Source organism: Cornus florida, unplaced genomic scaffold (assembly GCF_030987335.1).
Source record: "Cornus florida cultivar Cherokee Brave unplaced genomic scaffold, ASM3098733v1 CherokeeBrave_3.0.0_Hap2_Chr02, whole genome shotgun sequence".
Classification (NCBI taxonomy): domain Eukaryota; kingdom Viridiplantae; phylum Streptophyta; class Magnoliopsida; order Cornales; family Cornaceae; genus Cornus; species Cornus florida.
Window position 1 is genome coordinate 103,022,913 of NW_026775572.1, and position 6,000 is coordinate 103,028,912.

The following is a 6,000-nucleotide window of genomic DNA, read 5'->3' on the forward strand; positions in this document are numbered from 1 at the left end:
TTTGGAGGGGCCATTTTACAATTAATGAAAGTTATTGTAAAATACTTCGTCTGGAGCCTGGATCCTCGTACGGGATTCATTTTCACTTTTTGTCGACTCGTAAATTCTTGGAATTTCCTTCTGGTCGTTTTTCTTCAGTTTCAGGGTTTCTGGCCCTAGTTGCCGCCGAACTTGTTTGGGGCATATCTCTCTGCTCGGGACTCAGTTTTTGACACTGTTTCTTCCATTATTCATATTTTCTCATTTTAAATCTTTTTCATTCATAGAGTTTTGCCGTTTGAGTACGTCTGCTCAAATTCCACTTTTTCGGACCCGGCGGGGCCCTTTCGGGGCACTTTTTGAGATTTTCTATAAATAGGGGGACTTAAAGTCAAAAAGTAATCTTCTCCCCTCTCCATGCACGACCTAGATCTTCTATGGCAGCCCAAGGGGGGCTGCCACCCTTCTCCTCTCATTTAAACCTCCTTCCCTTTGTTATAAAGTCAAAGTGCCTTCGCGTTTTGTGTTTGTCTTGACTACGCGCTTCTTTCACCCTTATTAGAATCCATTTATGACCATTTCTTAAGTTTGGGTTTGAGGTCAAGTTGTGATTTTCATGGGGCTTTCTTGGGATTCTTGTTCACGGCGTTGTCCCTGATAAAACCCCAAAGTATTGTCGGATTCGGAGCCGTTTCGTTTAGGTGGCTTTTGAGATTTTCATCTCAAATTGAGGTAGGGGATGTTTTAGGATTATATTAATGTTGTATTGATTGGTATATGAGCATATACAACTTGTGAGCATGCCTTGTTCAAGTTATAGAATTTAATTTAATTATTTTCTTTATTTAAGATTTAATTCTCATGATGCTAGGCAACTTAGAATTAAATTGTGGCATACTAGAAATTTAGGCCTTGGTATGGTGGTTGATATATATTAAATTGGGATTATTTGAATAAGAATTGCAAATTTTATTTAATATTTATCTTTTGTGAAAATTTAATTTACCTAGTTGTATCAAGCATGAAATCAACTTGTAATATGATATTAAAGTAGGCCTTGGTGAGTTCTTTGACATATATTAAATTGAGGACATTTAGATATGTTTGAAAATCTAAAGAAAATTAATTAATTAGCTTAATTAATTTTATTTTTAAGAGTTGTAGTTACTTAAATTGATTTTGGGTATAATATATGTGAAGACTATGCTATGTCCTTTAACATATATTAATTTGAGTTTATTTGGTATTAATATGAAATCTAGAGACTTTTCATGTTAGGTTGAAAATTCCTTTTAATGTAGTGAAATTAATTACCTTGTGAGCATATTACTAATTGGATGTAGAATTAGTACTTGGGGCCTTTTAAAATGGTAATTGGACTTAGCATGATATAGAATATCATTGACTTGTAAAGCTTGTTTAAATATATCTTGTGTAGGTATATAGCTCGTTAGAATATTACAATTGTTTACCTTGAGAGCTTGTTACTGAATTGAAGATTATTTAGTACTTGTGGCTTAGGATAATAATGTGACTCAATTGTTGTAAAATATTCTTGCTTTGTATGTAAATTGTATATTGAGAACATGACATGTCATATGCTATTTAGACTTGAACTCTAGGACTTGGTTTGTGTGAATTCAACCTTACTTGTGCATGTAAATTGATTCTTAGACATTATTTGAGATGTATAAGTTTGGTTTAACTTATTGATTTTGCATAATTTTTGAACTTATTGTTTTTGGAGGCTTGTAAGGATCATACTCATGTGATAGCTAGGGTTTGGCCCTAGTACGGATTCGTGAGTCTCTTAAGTCATATGAAGTGCGCAATAGGTAGTACCTTGTGGGTCGTAATTACCCGAAATAACTTATACACGTGCGCACTAGGTAGTACCTTGCGGGCTAGTAACCCGGAATAACTCGATTGGTCTATAGCCAAGGATCTTAGTCTTTCCACTATTTGATTTTGCATTAAATTTCAAGTTGTTAATTATAGATTACTTGTAGCTTGAGAATTAATGCTTGCTTTGGATATTTGAATCTTATTTAGTATACTTGAAACTGTATATTTGTTTTATGCATTTAGATCTCATATAGTCTACTTGAACTTGTATGCTTGCTCTGTGAGTTTAAATTTTATTTAGTATGCTTGTGCCGTGTATACTTGTCTTAGGTGTATCTCTCTTAGCTTAGTATACTTGTGTCGGTATACTTGATTTACGAGATTTTCATACAAAATGCATACTTGTGTAAATATGCTTAGACATTGCATGACTTGTCTTAATGTGGTTTAGTATACTTGAAAATGTATGCTTGTATGTTGTATAACGTGTTTAACATTGTTTAGTATACTTGAGCATGTATACTTGTATGCCATTGTTCACTTTAAATTGCATAAGTAGCTTAGGATGCTCCCTGAGTCTCATTTTGATATAGACGTTAGGTGGCATGAGCCCCTTTGACATGTTTCACCTTAAGGTGATATAATCATAAAATGCTAGGTTGATGCATGCTCATTTCCTACGAGTAGCTTTATGTTACTCACCCACGTAGTGGGAACATTTTTCAGGTACAGGGACCTTGATTTGGGATGCACACTATGCCATGGAAGTTTCGTAGACTTGAAGTATCTATTTCATGAAAATGTTAGCATGAAATCCTATTTATAGCCTTATATGTCAAAATGTTTATATTTGATTCCATATATGTAATGTGTACATGAGTACACCCTTTACAATGTATATGACATGTATGAGAGGAGGCCGGAGGCCAATGACATGTATTTTGTATCCTATGTAAATTTTGACTTCATGAAATATTATGAAAATATTGAAAAATGTTGAGATTTTGCTTCACCATGGTTGCATCGGGTGTGGGAATTCTATTTTTATTCTTTCATAGGGTCTTATAAATCATGTTTGAAGTGTGGCCAAGGGCCAAACGGTAATTTGAAATCATTTGTTAATTTTGGTTTCCAAATTTTCATTTTCTTGTTCATTTTTGCCTTTTTGCCCGTTGGGGGGTCGAATTTTGCATCGGTGGTATTTTTAAGCCATGGACCATTGTAGCACATCCTAATCGGTAAGTTACGTTTGTGTGCATGGTCTTTTCCAGGCAAACCTTCTTCTTTGCTGAAATGAGCCTCTCATTGACTCATTTTGCATTTTTATTGCATAATCTGATTTTAGGGCATTTTGGGATTTTCCTTTAGGAAATAAATTCCGGTCTTCACATGGTCACTTAAAAAACGTGATTTTAGGGGGGGTTTTTTCTTCGTGTTTTTCCAGAAAATGTCGTTTTGATACCGGAATTCCATTGCAAAGTTCAGCTTCCAGTTTTACATTTAGCAGTTTTATGACCCTCATGACCAGATTTCATGGAGGGACATTTTGGGCATTCTACATTGAGTTTTTTTTTGAATTCTTACACGAATCACGTAGAAAACTCGATTTTGGGAGGGGTTTCTTTTTTTATGTTTTTCCAGAAAAATTCATTTGATAGCCCGGTTTTGCTCTTAGTTGTGAACTGATCTTGAAGAAATTTAATGTAGCAGCTTTTTGGGTCCCTCTTGACCTAGGCTAATCTAGGGGCATTTTAGGGATCTTACAGTGTGTTTTTCTCCATTCCTTCTATGATGCCGGGTAGAAAACGTGATTTTAAGGGGGATTTCTTTTTCGTGTTTTTCCAGAAAAACTCGTTTAATGGTCCGTTTTTAGCCTCAGTTCTGGGAAAAAAAGTGAAATGTTGCTTGCTGTAAAAACACTATTCCTGCCCAGATTTTTAAACCCGGAAAGTTGATATTTTTTTGAAACTTTGAGGCTTCATATTTTCTTCATCCCGACTCCAAATTAAGTGATTTTTGAGTCTAAGTTTATTAGTTTTTGCTGGTCTATATAACCGTATGTACGGTTGCATCAAATTATATCTGAAAAGACCATTTTACCCTTTATAAAGTACCATTGCCGCACTGATTTCGTCCGGACTCTGAATCAAGTGATTCTTGAGTCTAGATTCATTAATTTTTCCTGGTCTATCTAATGGTATGTTCAATTGTATCCAATTTTATCTAAAAAGACCATTTTACCCCTTGCGAAGTACCCTTGCTGCATTGATTGCTAACCCAAAAATGTGATTTTTATGAAACTTTGGAGTTTCATATCTTCTTCATCCAGACTCCGAATTAAGTGATTCTTGGGTCTAATTTAATTAATTTTTTGCTGTCTTTCTAGTGGTGTGCTCGGTAGTACCCGATTTTATATTACCAGAAATGACCATTTTGCCCTTGGGGGTCTGTTCGGTCTTTTTTTTTTTTTTTTTTTTTTTTGATCATTCGTTTCTGCATAAGTTCTCATTGAGTTCCACGACCTCATGGAAGGTCACTTTGACTTCTTAGAGTCTTGCTTTCTATTTTCGCTTCCGCATTTGGATTCGTTATCGGGTCAATCTTCGGTTCATCATGTGACAACCCTGATTTTTAGGCCAGCGTGTCCTGTGATAAACTGAATATTTGGGAAGCTTGATGACACCGAAGGGCTTGCCGGAGAAGGGGAAGATGATGGGTGCACGGCGGCGCAGAGAGGGAAACAAAGGTTTGCAGAGAGGGTGAGATCGATCTAAATGATCGATCTTGAGAACCCTCGATTCTATTTTAAAAACATTCGCGACAAAGTTCGATCGATCGAACTCAACTCTGATTGATCGAACTTTAATGAACTCTTTTGAAAGTATTTTTGGATTTTTTGAAATTTTTGAAAATTGCAAAATTAAAATTAAAAATTAGAATTAAAATTAAAATTGGAAAATAAAGTAAAATAAAATATTTTTGGTTTTTTTTTTAAAAATAAATTAAATTGAATAAACACTAATAATTAAAAATTAATTAAAATAGAATATTTTTGAATTTTTGAAAACTTTTTGAAAAATAAAATAAAATGAAAATGAAAATAAAAGTAAAAATATTTTTGGATTTTTGAAAATTTGAAAAGTCAAAACAAAGTCATAATAATGAAATGAAGACTGAGATCGATCGAAACAAGAGTTCGATCGATCAGACTTAGAGCAAAAATATGCAGGTTTTTGGCTCAGAAAATTGGCTAAGTGTTGGAACATGAGATCGGTCGAACTTGGAAGTTGGATCGATCGAAGAACTTTCAGATCGATCTTGGAATGTTTCGAACGATCAGACAGAGAGCAAAAATATGCAGGTTAATGCAGGCTCAAAATTTTTCTAAGTGTTGAATCATGAGATCGATCGAACTTGGAAGTTGGATCTATCGAAGGTCTCTTAATCAATCTAAGAGTTAGTTCGAACGATGGGACAGAGAGGTGATTTGGATGCAGGTTTCTGTAGGTCGAAAATTTTTCTAAGTGTTGGATGCAGAATGGAGTTCGATAGATCGAACTCAAGTTTGAGATCGATCGAACTATGCAGAATGCTCATTAATGACATGAAAGCTCATGCAATCCTCACCAAAGTTCCTTGAAATGCATATGAACCAAAAACAAGTATCTAGACTTCACAAGAAATGAAATGAAAGATAGAAATGGGGGAGGAATAGGATTTTGACACCCTACGAAATGTCTTTGCTAGTCTTTAACGTCTCTAGCAAGATATTGGGCTCTTTTAGCCCAGATTAAAGATCTTATAATGCATCCCTTCCTTGTTGGGGTGATAGATGCTTTGAACTCCACCCAACAAATGGTCCTTTGAAGAACTTGTTGGATTAAGCTCAAAAGAAATCTTTAGTCCCTTGTCTATGCAATTACAACCTTTGGGCTTCCATGCCCTTTCAAAGTAAGAATTTGAAACAAGATTTTGAGAATGCAAGGTTGAAGATAATCCTTTGGAAGTTTTGGCTTTACACAAAAGCTCATTTCTTTGACATTGAAGATTATAACATTTATCGACAATATTAACTTCTCCTTTATATTTGTCAAATGAATTGGGCGTGGGATTAAAGATATTCAACTTCACCTTCATGTGGCCAAATGAGATCTTCATTATTCCCATCCTACAATT